This window comes from Neltuma alba, unplaced genomic scaffold (genome assembly GCF_004799145.2).
Source record: "Neltuma alba isolate B1F8T4 unplaced genomic scaffold, ASM479914v2 tig00003993_pilon, whole genome shotgun sequence".
In the NCBI taxonomy this organism is placed as follows: domain Eukaryota; kingdom Viridiplantae; phylum Streptophyta; class Magnoliopsida; order Fabales; family Fabaceae; genus Neltuma; species Neltuma alba.
This window is the reverse complement of record NW_021633513.1, coordinates 44,996-57,116: the sequence shown is the minus strand read 5'-3', so window position 1 is coordinate 57,116 and position 12,121 is coordinate 44,996. Positions and strand designations below refer to the sequence as shown.

Genomic DNA, 12,121 nt, shown 5'->3' with positions numbered 1-12,121 from the left:
AAAGAACATAAATTGGATCATGATTCTTCAAACACGAATGCCAAAGTGGTTCCACCAAACAGGAATCCCCATCACATATCCACGATTATTATTATTATTATTGCATTCATGTCTTGATCGTGACGATGAGCTCCACTTATCTCAGGCTTGAAATCTCCAGAATTCACCATAATCGAGTCTTTTTCTTTTATTAGTAATTTCTTCCTTGTTCACTACTTGGACTGAGAAATTGATGACTCCACTTCCTCCTTCCTCCCAATTCCTCAGCCTGTAACTCAGCATCTCCGAACGTTTCTCTTTCCTTTGGTATCACATCCCCAATCGCTATTCTTGCCAACCCAATAGATCTATCCTTACCTCTCGGCGTTTGCACTGAACTTCGAACGTAATGGACTGTGCATGCAATGGCACCTCCATTATCAACTTCTCGTTCCATGAAGTGCTTAGGTCCCCTCTTCTTGCTTCGCCGTTTTGGGCTCCAACACTTCAGCGACTCTGCCCGAACCACCACGTACACATTCTCCGTCGCCGGAGTCCGATCGATGCAAAGGTTCTCACCAGATATGACCGTGACCTCTAGGGTACGTCTCTTGATTGCCTCCATGGTTGGTTAAAGAGGGTGCAAGGGGAATTTAAGATACAAGAAAGATTTGGTTGATATGTGAATGCAAGTGAGTGCATACGGGGGTGGATATATATAATGGGATTTGGATGGACGGACGTGAGAGAAGGGGACGAAGAAGATGAAGCAAACGTGTTGGAAATTGAGGAGAAGACTATGCGCAGTTTGGTTTACAAGTCTTTCTGAGAAAATAATTATTTAGCAGAAGGTGACATTCATGACTTGGCTTTTCTTTTTTTAGGGTTCTGTTCCTGTACGGACCTTGGGGTTTCTGAGGGGTTGTTATTAGTTATTACTATACATTTTCTGGGAAATTTAATTTCTTATTTCTTAATCACACACACCACACACACACACACATGCGCGTGTATAGGAAGGAGTCTCGGAGAATTTTCGAACCTGGTCTACACGATTAGCTGTATATCTGATTCCAGTTCACATTTATATTTTTGGGTTTGTTTACATGCTGTATATCTCGGGGGTTAATGAAATGAATTAATTTTTTATCAAGATTGATTATATGCAATTTCTCCGTATTAAATTACTAATACTATCACTCACACTCCTTTTAAAAAATAAATAGTTACTTACCACCCCGGAAAAAATAACCTAATAAGGCACGCGAGTGGTATATATTTACTTAAGTTATTGAAAAAGGTTAGATGCAATATTTTTCTTTTTTCGATGAGCAGATGCAATGTTTTTCGTTTTTTAAAGGGTCTGTTTTAGTTCCCCTGATTTAATAATCATTGACATAATATTATTCATTGCATAATACGTAACTCCAGATTATATCATTTAATTTATCTGCTTGATGCTGGGTAACTTTCCCCGAGATTTACTATTCAAATCAACGTATTATGAAATTTGATATTGAGTTTTGTATACGCTTTTTGGAAAAAAGAGGAAAATATATATATTACTTACGTGGGGGGACAAAGAAATTAAATGTTTTGGAATTTATGCGTGATTTTTGGGCACCATACATGATATATATATATATATTATATATATATATTGCCACAAAATATGGTTTGGTTAACTCAGTGAGCTCATGTTCAAGACATTGTTACGTGTGGGAACCTTATTGTGAATGACTAATTAATGAGGGAACCTACGGCTCTATACATGGAGAATATTCATCAGAAATTGCAAGGAAAAACTCCAGAGTTTGTTGGAATTACTTCTCATTAACGTCCGAGGGAAATTCTTCTCTTGACTCATAATTGGTCTTTATCTCATGAATTTAAATTCAAAAATATATATATATTAAACTTACAATTAATGCTTGATTAACACACCTGTTCGTTTGGATGCTTGATATAGTTTAACGACTTGGGCTTGGATATGAAATTACTTTAATGCCCGGTCAAGTGAATGCATGATATGGCAAAAACTTAATCTGCAAGGGAAGAAAGCTTTTGTTATTGACCCACATCACGTCAACACTAAAACTTGAAGATTTGAACCACATTTTTATATGCAAGTTGAAAAATTCTGATGAGGAATAATCAGAAATATCATTATACTATGTTAATTAATTTAAATGGCTCACACAGATCCGATAAACATATTAGAGATCTCAGTAGTATTTAAAATTTGAAAAAAAAAAAAGGTTTGCCAATAACTTGCTGGTTTAGTGATGCTCGCCTTAGTGTAGTGTGTCGGTTACTGATTCAATCCAGTTAACTTAACCCTTATATATATCAAACGGGGGAATCGATATGCCAACATATAATCAAATTAAATTGGATGATATATATATATATATCCTTAATGGTTTAAGTGACTTGGACGGCCAAATCCTCTAATCACATGGAGATAATATTTAAATTCTTGTCATCATGGGAGAGGAGATGAAAAGAAGCGATCGTGAGACAATGCAAGGCGTTGTTTAAAGTCTACGAAGTTGTTCTACATTTAGGACTAGTTACGCAAACAAAAAAAGAAGCCTGGGGCAACACGGGATCCATCAATTCTATGTGGTTCATATACACGGCAAACTCACGACTTTTAGCAAGAGTCTATGACAACATCGATTTTCAAATCATGTTTATGTCTAAGAGATTATCCTCAAATAGTTAAATACTATTACTTCCGATCCTATTTATAAGATATCGTTGTAGATTATAGGCGAGATCTTATAATTAGAACCAGAAGTAGTAGTATAGTTCCCTCATCTATATAAAAGGACTGCCGTCATAAAAGATTTGCAACAGAAAAGGGATATCCATTACAAATATACCCGTTATAAAAAAATTTTACCTGTGGCCGAACTAATTAGGGGGTGTTTGGATATAACCAAACTATGGTTTGGAGAATAGCTTCTGGAGAATAGATTTTGAGGAGAATATATTTTGAAGAATGATTTGTGAAAAAGTGATTCTGAGAAGTGAGAGTGTTTGGATAGTTGTTACCAGAAGCACTTTTTACATGTACAAATTACTAAAAAAGGCATAAGTTAATATGATAATTACAGAAAAAATATATTTTATGATATATTTAATTTGAAGAATAAAATTGTTAATAATATATTTTTTATTAACATAATTAATAATACATAAGATAATATAATTAATAAATAATTAATATGTATATATTTATAAGATATAAGATTAAATATATTTAAAAAAATATGTTTATAAAAAAAACAACAAGATACATATCTTATAGGCTCTCATACTCTCCCTTTTTTTTCAAAAGCAAAAAATTTTGTTTCCCAAAACCATGGTTTTGGGTTTTTTAGGGGGTGTTGGGAGATTTTTTCCCAAACCATGGTTTGGGTTGGAATCCAAACACCCCCTTAATATCTATTACAATTTACAAAGTAGCTTGCGATAAATTTTCTTTGTTTACTATACCTTGATTGGTGCTGATAATTAATAAAACGGAAATCCAAATTGTTATTAGAATCCGCCCAAGATCTTGAGAAAAAAATGTCACTGGAAACTGGCAATAATCACGCACATATTTGAATAAAAGAGCTTACACGCTTGCACCTGGAAAATTTGTTACTGCGTGCACTTCTAAAGCTAATGACTCGCACGTAGTGGGATATTATGAAGAACTTGCACATAAATAATTCCGATGTGCATGATTATGTGTATCTCTAAATAAAAATTTACAAGGTAAAATAATAACACAAAAAATTACTTAAAAATACCATCCCAGGGCGACCAGAACAAATCTCATCCCGTAAGCCAAACTGATTACCCTTATGCTTGTCATTCTCATCAGCCGCGGCCGGATCGGATATCATATAGATTTCTTTCGGCGGCATCCTAATTACCCTAACGCAGAGAAATAATGATCCCATTCTCTCTTCCCTTCCTATCTCGCAACCTGTAACTGAGGAATTGCAGGTCATGTTCCAGAAACCGATACTCCCACTCTTGCCTCCCCAATGCTCTGTACAGTTCCCATGAACGTCTTGGACTGTACCTCCAACGTAACTGAGTTTGCTGCGTTGAAAGAACTCACAGCCATGTCCATTAGCAACTTCTGGTTCCATGAAGGGCAACTACCTTTGCTCGCCATCCTCGTCGTGCAACGACGGCCGGTGGAGTCAATCCTCACCGCCACGCGCGTCTCCTTTCTCACCGGCTTTCCTTGCTGAGAAAGATTCTCAGCAGATAAAACAGTGATCTCCAGAATTCTCTCCATGCATGATCCTTGGACGCGCAGAAAGCAAACCTTGTATATCTCTAAAATTAAAGATTTTAGACTCTGTTTATCCAATCGTAAGTGTGATGATCTTACATTTTTATTTTCGCTATAATTTTAAAAAATAGATTTTACATTTAGATTCGCAATCATATATTTTTGCTAAAATTAGAAGATTTTATATTTTAGATTCTGTTTTATCCAATCATATGAGTGATGATCTGGAATTTTATTTTTCGATGAGCAAAAAATGTTTTAATTAAACATGGATTGGGAATAATTAAAATAAAAATCAACCATCAGGGCCAAAAAAGAGAGCTCAGGTGCACGAGCTACCATCCGTTGGATCAGAGAGACGTGATTGAACCTCAACCACAAGATGTGCAACACCCTCCTCACGGCCCTCTCAAACTGCACCAGCCGGGAATCGAACCCGGGTCTGTACCGTGGCAGGGTACTATTCTACCACTAGACCATGGTGCTGTTGCTGGCGAACTCCTCTTCGGTATTATGTTTTACCGATTTTAAAGTACTAACTACACCACTTTGCTTTTGGGGCATAAATATTAACAACAACAATTGAATGCGAAAAAAGGATCTTCGTCTGCTGACCAATTTTTTTTCCCAAGAAAAAACAAGATCTTCTTAAATGGATCCTAATATGATGAAGGAATTTCCGCTCCCTCTGCTCACTGTTATTATGTGCTTAGAAAATATCAATTTAGAACCTCTTCTCTTCCTTTCCATTCCTTTTCATTCTCTTCTTTTTTTTAAGCATTGAATAACAGATTTAACAGTTAAAATTTAATTTTATAAAACGATCTATAAAAAAAAATTAAAAAAAAATATTTAGTGTATTTGCAAATTATTAGAATTAAATTTTAATAGAGTTTGGATTATTTTTATAATTTAATATTTTAATAATAATTTTAAAAAGATTTTAAATCTCAAACTATTAAAATATTAATCTAATACTTACTTTTGAAAAAGAAAAGGAGGGGAAGAAGATGAAAAAAGAAGAGGAGATTAAAATTTAATATTAGAGAATCAAACCGCAAAAATCTAGTTAGTGTGTCCGCGCATTCACTGAAAAAGATCATTTAAAATTTCATGAATCTCAAGGATTCGATTTATTGCCCTGATTGAACTTATCTAAGCTCAGATATGATTTGAGTTTGACAGAAAAAATTGGGTTTTCTAGTGTTATTTTAAAGAATTTGATTCTCTCTATGAATTTCAGTTGATCCTCTGGTATAATAGTCATAAACTCTTTTTTTCCCCGTGAACAACCAAGACTGAGGATTTTCGAATTTCGGGAACATAAATTACCTAACTTACTCAGGGAAACAGTCACCAAGCAACTATCCTCCAACTATAAAACTTAAAAAATGGCGACTTTATTCTTTCTTCTTCCTTCCTTCCTTTTTTCCCGTTAAATTTCTAAATTCTAATATTCTGTCATTTATACAATAATTTACAATTTCTCAAGGATTGTTGGTATAAACTGGTCCACCCAACGGGAATCCCGGTGACAACCCCCCGCGGATTGTACTGATCGCCTAACGGCACTCTCATTTGAAACCCACAAGAGCTTTTGTCCGGCAACGCCGTTCCCCTCGCCGGCACCGGAATCGAAGGCTCATACTTGGGAGACGTCGCCAATTTCACTCTTACCGAGAAATTAATGATCCCATTCCTCCGGCCTTCCCAGTCCCTCAACCGATAGCTCAGGAACTGCAAGCAAGAGTCCGGCACAATCCCTCCGAGAAAATCCGACAGAGCAATCCTGGCTATTCCGACACTCTTGGTTCCCATGGACGTCTTGCATTTCACGTCAAACGTGACGGACCTCGCGTGGGGAGCATTTCGACCATCAACGTCTCGTTCCACGATGGATTTCCCCTGACACCGTCCGCCGCACCCGGCGATGTCGTGGAGCAGGTGAGGGTCTCCGCCCGGACTTCGACGAAGACGTTCTTCGTGACGGGCTTTCGGTCGATGGTGAGGCCCTCGGCCGATAGAACCTTAACCTCCAGAGTTCGTGATCCTGCAGAGCCCGTCATTTTAAGCGGAAACAAGGAGGTGCTGGAGTTAACTTGGGAGTTAAAATGCTGTGATTCAAGTAGCTGGGCCTGATGGAGTTGATGATTTAGATTTTGTGGTGACGAGGCGGAGAAATTTGAAAAAGGGAGTCGTATGAGAAAGATGCAGAGAAGGGGTAGGCATTTATAAAGAACCGAGAAGGAGAGATGAGCAATTGGATGATGTTGATGAGTTGATCACGTGAGACTCGGTCCTTGATGTGGGTCCACTCCCCTGGGTTTTTGTTTTTGGTGATAAGGGGGTTGACAAGGTCCAAAGATTACGGGGAAGGCGCGTGCCGACGCCTGACTTTGCGGCCGCGGATCCGCGGGGGAGAATATCGGCGCGTTTTGCATTTTGCGAGGAAGGTGGTGAGAGGCGGTGTCCCCGTTCCTATCCCTGGTCCCCAGTGATGTTCAGGGCATTCGATTTTGGGGACCCGCGCTGTCGCTTCTCATGATCCCCGTGGGCGGGATTTTTTAAGTGCACCGTGTCACGCGCCAACCGTTCCACCTGTTGGTCAACTTAAAAAACTGATTGCGTTTTACCCGCATCCTCAATTACTCTTTCCTACGACTTGTCCTGGTAGGTACTTGTTCGTAGCTCAAGTTTGGAGGATAGAGCATTTTAATCCATCTTAACAATACTTTTTTTTTTGGACTCAACCATCTTAACAATACATTAATATAATATATTTCCTTTTTTCATAATGTAACCCTCAGATTTAATCACTTCACATAAATAAAAAATATATATTAATAATTAAAAGGTCGTTGTGATGTTAAATAAGTAAAGAATTTTGTATAGAGCTTTTAAATACGAGTATGTTCTTAACAAGATTATACTGTACCAAATTAACTACTTATAAGATTTTAATTGTATTCAGCCAAATTAACCGAAAAGACTTACGCTGTTTAATTACTTCTTTGATTCATAAAATTAATTACTAGTATTTTGTATAGTTAAAATGTTGTGTTTTATTTGCACTGAAGCTGTATTGAAGTTGTTTTTTTGGGGGGGGGGGGTGGGGGGTTGGTTTCCCATCGTTTTGAGATAAACGTTTGCGCCGTTTGAATCGTGAAACTTGCCAAACCTGCTGTTTCCGTGCTCGTGAGTTGCCCCCATCTTCTCCACTTTCGGACTTCCTGTCGAGCATTTCTTTGATACTATTCTATTGACACTGTCATTTTATCACATAAGTACTCTCACCACTGCCGCTATTTCTTTGACTACTATTCTATTGACACTGTCATTTTTAATTCTCGTATGAATATGAGGTCGAATAAAAAAATTATGAAAATCATTTGTGAATATAAAAATAAAATTTTTTAAACAAGAGTAAAATTTAAAAGTCTTGTCAATTTAACATCTACAACTCCTATGAAGATTATCTTAAAAAATAAATATGAAAAATAAAATGGATGAAAATTAAATTAAAAGCCATTAACGTTTACATTGAAAACCGGAGATAGTATTTAAAGAAGCAATTGTCGGCTTTGGGAGGGATCTATCCTTTCCCTTAAATATCTTAGAAGTGGTAAAACTCGAAAGAGTCTCGTTACAGACAGCTCATGGAAAATAAATATATTTATAATGAAATCATTTGTCTTTTTTAAAGTAATTGCGCCGTTGGAATCGTGAACCTTGCCAAACCTGTTGTTTTCAGGCTCGTGGGTTGCCCCCGTCTTTTCACTTTTGGACTTCCTCCCCAATTAATTCCCACCTCTATGACGTAAGACTCTTCATCACTGCTACTTTTTCTTTTACCACCATTTTATTGATACCGTCATTTTAATTCTCATCCGAAACGAGGGCGAATAAACAGAATATAAGAATCATTTGATTTGTAAATATAAAAGTAAAAGAAAATTTAAAAATTTTGCCAATTTAATATATTTATTGATTATGAGGAACATGTTAGGAGTGAAAATCAGAGTAGGATTCCCTTTGCGGAGTAAAAAATTTCAACTCACGAGCATGAAAAACAACAGGTTTGGCAAGTTTCACGATTCAAACGGCGCAAACGTAACAGCTAGCAAGCCAAGTAAACATTTCAATGGGATTATACGTTGTGTTGCGGTGGGAATGGGGGGATGATGATGACGGCGGAGAAATTAAAGGAAAAATATTTAAACTCATCGCCCACATTGTTCTGGCATCAGCTGGAGATTGACACAATGACAAGTGGATATTACTATTATTAAACCGACATCCACAGGCTTTATTGAGGTGGACACGGGATTAAAGTCAGACCAGCCGTCATTTGAGCATGTTCGTTTGCTCGTTTCGTCAATGCATATCCATCCACCTCCGCTTTTTCCTTTTTCTATTTTTCATCTTATTCATATTTTTCTTAATTTAAATGATTTTTTTCACTAACTCCATTGCAACTTGCAAATGGGGACTGATGTACTATTATTATTATTATTATTATTATTATTATTATTATTATTATTATTATTACTACTACTACTACTGCTGCTACTTTTGGAATGAGTTTTAGCTTATTATTTTGATGAGCATTTTAAACTTATCATATCTAAATTATCCATATCTCATTTGGATAATTCATATTTGATTTTTTTTATTTATTCAAAATAATTATTTTAATATGTATATAACCTAATATATGGATAATTTCTTAACTATTATTCTTTCAAAAAAAAAATTTATTTAAAAATAATTAATTAAAGATTTTAAATATGAACTATCATAATAAGTTATAGCAATCTAGATCTTATGAGTTTAACATACTCATCAAAGTGATGAGTACCGAAACTGGTTTCTTTCCGCTTCTGCTTCTACGAGTAGCCGAGAGGTTTATTGGGTTTGGTTGAAATTATGCTAATTCTTATATTAAAAACAAGTACAATGAATTTAGTTTTCCCTAAAATTACACAAATCTTTTTTATAAAACTCTCAAACTAAAAAATAAATAAAAAAGGCACGAACTCTTTTGTTTCTCTTATTCGTTTTCAAACTATAAACAAAATCGTTCGACAAATAAATAAGTTTATATAATACAAGGAACTTCAATAAAAATATGTGTGCATGATTTAGTGTCCTCGTTCAGAATTGGATTGGTATGAATTTTCAAAATATAGTTAATTAAATTCCACCAATTCAGATTGGCGTGAGCGACTGATTGAGGTTCTTGGGTATTATTTAAAGAAGTAACTGCCGGCTTCGGGAGGCATCTATGCCTTCCCTTTAACGTCTTGGAAGAGGTAAACCTCAAATAGTCTCCTTACGTACAGTTCATAGAAAAATATGTTTACAACGAAATTCTATAATGTCTTTTCACAGATATTCTTATTAATTGTAAAGTATTTTCATTCAAGTGTAGCATCAATATAAATGATTGAATAAGGGTAATTTAAGAAAGTCAATACATATTTGTTACAAATAACTTACTTAATTAGCACATATTTGTTAAAAATAACTAATTTAACTAATTTTTTTAATCTCCACAAATTACTTATACTATTTTTATATTGAGAATCAGAAGCGGTATACTCTAGTAAAACCCAGTAAATTTTATGTCATTTATCTTTTTTAAGAAAAGCAGGCATAGTAAGTTGAAAAAACAAAAAAATAATTACAAAGAATGCATAATCAGATTTCAAACGTGTAAGGGTGCCATGCGATGATATAGGCGAAAATCAGGCAGGCGGTGACGAGAAAAGAGTAGCTTTTGAGTTGGATGATAGGAACACAGATAGAGACCATTTGCCTTCCCCGTTCTCCCCACCTAGTCCTCAGTTGCTCCTAAATCCAACACTTTTAATTCATAGTTATTAATTTATTTTTGAATGGGACCCGCCCCTTCTCGGAGGGAAGTAATCCTGCGAGCTTACTCCACACAAGCCCCATCCTTCTTAAAATGATAAATACAGTCTTTAAACACATTTCAAATTATTATTTATATGAAAATATTCTGTCCTAGAAACACAACAAGTTAACAGAGGAAGAAGGGTAATGCCTAGCTGATAGCTTACCGGCATAGAATGATGAAAAAATACATGATCCCAGGTTTAATCTAGTTTTGAATCACAGTTATAAACACGTTTTATGTTTTATGTAAGTTGAAGCAAAACTCATATAACATATTTATCTCGTATGTCATGCATTATGATTAAAAAGTAGCGTATAAGTTATTATAAACAGGTTTTAGGATAATTAATTAGTAGCTTCTCTTTGAAAAAAATGAAAAGAGAGGATAATAAATTAATTCCTAGAGGACACAGAACATGGGAGGCACGTGGAGAAGGAAGCAGGCTGCCGGCTGCCGACTGCCGACTGCCGACTGCCGGCATCATGACTCTTACAGAAGCTGTTAATTTTCGGCACAGGCCCTCCCCATTTATTTTTCACCCATTTTCTTCCACTTCTCTAATCCTGACCCTTCATGTGATCTGTGGCCCAAAAAATGTAAATGTATATGACATTTTAATACCTTCACGTCAATTGTTCACCTTCAGATTCACAATGTTTTTTTTCCCTAAGGTTCTGACCGTGAGGTCTTATAAGAACAATATAATTTTTTAAAGTGTGGGAGAACATATAATCTATCACTTTCTGAAAATATTGCATTAACCCACTCTCTCTTTTTTTCCTGAATAAAACGCCAAAGCCATAAAAAAATTATGGCCAGCTGTTATTCCTCGATTCAAATCAAATTTTTATTCAAAAAACCGTAAAAATTTTTATTTTAAAAAAATTATCATTATTCTAAACTTAAGAAACAAAACAACAATTTTATACTGCCTTCTTTTAACTAAATTTTTTTTACTATCTTAATTGAATGGCGTGCAATCTTTTAAAAAGTTTCATCGCTTTTGTTTAATCTTTTTATTATTCTGATTTTTTCCTAAATAAAATATAAAACTTTTTTTTTTGCATTTTTCTGTCTCTTTTAGCAAGAATTTTCCTTTATAAAGCTAGAGAGAGAATACGAGAAGGAAAAAAGGTAAGAAAAACCAAAAAAAAATAGAGACTAGGGTGAGGGCGTGGAAAGAAAACGGAAGAGAGATAGAGAGAGTTTTTAGAGTGTGTGATGTGAAGGTATTAAATGGCATGTGCTTTTGCGTTTTCTCAGCCGCAGATTAAATGAGGGGTCAGGATCAAGGAAAGAAAATATACTCCTCCGCTACTTAATATAAAATTCATTTAACTAATTTAATTAGATTAAAAAAATTAAGTAAATTAGTTAATTATAATAAAAGTGACAAATTTTTTCTAAAACACCATAATCATTTTTCTTAATACCTCCTCTTCTTCTTCTACTTAATTATGGTTGAGGGAGTATCTATGAGGGTAATTTAGAGAAAATTGATAAATATGAGAAATAAATATTATATTTAGAACCAAAATCAACTTAAAAATTAAGTCCTATATTAAGAACCGGAAGAGTAGATGAAAAAGAAATGGAGAGGCTCCGCGTCGGTTAATTTCAGCTTCTACTATCGTACGTTATACATGCATGCATCTTCCCAGAAATTCTGTACTAAACTGCTGTTGTAGCATTTAATTTTCTTATCCAACCCTACAAAGAGCACAAGACAGACTTCTACGGGTCAACCTATACAATAATGGATGAAGATGTTAAAGTTGATTGTGCTGTGCTGGTTCCACGTCATAGTACTCGTTGCGCTACCTAACTTACGTCAAGTTTTAACAGGGGATAACTGAAAATTGTGTCAAAATACTAGCAACTACTGCCATATTCAAAGGCTTAATTAATTTGCATGAAAT

General features: G+C 35.2%; 2 non-coding genes and 1 pseudogene across 2 annotated transcripts; all 3 read right to left on the bottom strand.

Moving 5' to 3' along the window:
* Nucleotides 1-4,600: 4,600 nt before the first annotated feature.
* Nucleotides 4,601-4,689, bottom strand: LOC114743345 (small nucleolar RNA snoR114). The gene has a single exon (XR_003739997.1). It is a non-coding gene; the product is annotated as a small nucleolar RNA snoR114 (small nucleolar RNA).
* An 8-nt stretch (nt 4,690-4,697) lies between these two features.
* On the bottom strand, nt 4,698-4,767 carry TRNAG-GCC (transfer RNA glycine (anticodon GCC)). Its single transcript has one exon. It is a non-coding gene; the product is annotated as a tRNA-Gly (tRNA).
* An 820-nt stretch (nt 4,768-5,587) lies between these two features.
* On the bottom strand, nt 5,588-6,634 carry LOC114743342 (BON1-associated protein 2-like; annotated as a pseudogene).
* Between the last annotated feature and the right edge of the window lie 5,487 nt (nt 6,635-12,121).